Here is a 2,115-nt window from a genome sequence, read left to right as displayed (position 1 = left end):
CATTGATTTTGCTTGTTGAGTGGAGTTAATTTATTTGTAATGTAGTACTTTTGTGGGGTTCCAAAGTTTCGAGAGATTGAATAAAATAGACTTCTAATTAGGAGTAATTGTTTATTTGAAGTTTGTGGAGACTTGTCGATTTAGTAATTAATTAGAGTTTAAGTAATTGTGTATAATTCTTGATATTTTTATATTCCTAAATTGGATTCCTATAATATGTTGTTAATTAGTATATCTAGTAGTAGCTATCAGTAAATTAAACTTTCCTAGTTTCTTACCTTCTCATCAGTAATATTTTCGTTCAAACCATGATTAAGCGAACTACGATATCGTATTAAATGTAAAATTTTGTAACTAGTTTAATGGTTTTGACCGAAAATAATAAAAAAAGTAATTAAAAAGAGTATTATATTATAGAGTATTATAAGATACAAAAAGTTTTTATAAATATAAAAACTTTTTGTATCTACGGTTACATAGACACAATTTTTAATCTAATGAATTTAAATTTTATTTAATGAAATGTACAATTTATGTCTTATTCTTTCTGACTAGGTATAATATATCGATTGGTTTGCTTCTTGTGTGTAAATATTTATGATATTAAACTGTGAGATAATATTAGAATTACAAAATAGTAATAAAAGCGATTTACAATTCGGTTTTGAATTTATTGTTTCACTCCACTTTTTCCCAAATGAAAAAAAAAGTAATATTATTGTGCATTCAAGTTGGTTTGAAATATTTAATCTATAAAATTGAACTAAAATACATAAATTCTGGAAAAAGAAGATGGTATTAAGAGTTCACAAGATTCGATTATGAGTAATCTCACAGAATTTTACGTATCCAATATAACTACTATAAGAAGAGAGCCATGCTTCGGCACGAATGGGAAAATACCACGTTCTCACAGAAAACCGACGTGAAACAGGGCTTGCGCTGTGTTTCGCCTAGTGAGTGAGTTTACCGGAGGCCCAATCCCCTACCATATTCCCTGCCCTACCCTCCCCTATTCCCTTCCCATCCCTACCCTCCCCTATTACCCTATTCCCGTTTAAAAGGCCGGCAACGCACCTGCAGGTCTTTTGATGCTGCGAGTGTCCATGGGCGACGGAAGTTGCTTTCCATTAGGTGACCCGTTTGCTCGTTTGCCCCCTTATTTCATTAAACAAAAAAAACAATATATTATATTGTAGTTACTCCAGCGAAGGATGGATGTTCTTCAGAACTCTATAAAGTAGGTACAAATAATATATTGATGTAAGTCAGTTTCAAAGTTTAAAAGGTGAAATTAACGAGAAGGGAAAACATTTGAATGAAAAATAATGATATAGAATTAAAGAATAACTTCGTGAACTTATATCGTATTATTGAAAAAAAAAAATTATAGCTAGATTGGTGAACCCACGTCATTTGGTCAGGCTATGTCAATTTAATATCAGTCATGATGAAAGAGACCCTAGACGGTAATGCAGCATGACATTCGTTACGTGCTGTCATGCACGCATGATAGTTTATTGTGTTGATTGATGCGAATGACATGCATACTACGCGCTGTACATAGATTGACAACTTCTTTAATTTTTCGTCCTGCAATACATGCATGACATGCGCACATGATCGTTTCGCGATCGGCATGTCACCAGAATCTGATGGCAATAAGTGAGAAAATAAATTGACTCTAGCAATACCGGGGTAATAGGCATAAATTATTTTCATTCTTTTATATTCCTTTAGCGGCTTATTTTGTGTGTGAAACATGCAAATATAAAAATATATCCAACGATCAAGGATATTTTTTGAAAATCTGTTGTCAAAAATTGCCATCAGATTCTGGTAGACTATCACGTAAATTATTGTCATGCTGCATTACCGTCTAGGGAGCACTTTACACAAGTTAACTTATTAAATTTAATAATTTCCTAGCTGCAGAGGGCAGTAGTGATAATATTTTCAATTCACTTATTCGCACCAACATTTGGCGGCGGTTCAAAAAGATCAAAGGAGCCAAATGCGAAATCGTTTATATTTCTGGTAGATGACTCCGTAATCACACTGTGACTTGAGTGGAAAATGAAAAAATACGAAAGAGAATTTCAGTATAGCCAAACT

The sequence above is a fragment of the Aricia agestis genome, chromosome 16 (assembly GCF_905147365.1).
Source record: "Aricia agestis chromosome 16, ilAriAges1.1, whole genome shotgun sequence".
In the NCBI taxonomy this organism is placed as follows: domain Eukaryota; kingdom Metazoa; phylum Arthropoda; class Insecta; order Lepidoptera; family Lycaenidae; genus Aricia; species Aricia agestis.
Note: the sequence above shows the minus strand (reverse complement) of the source record.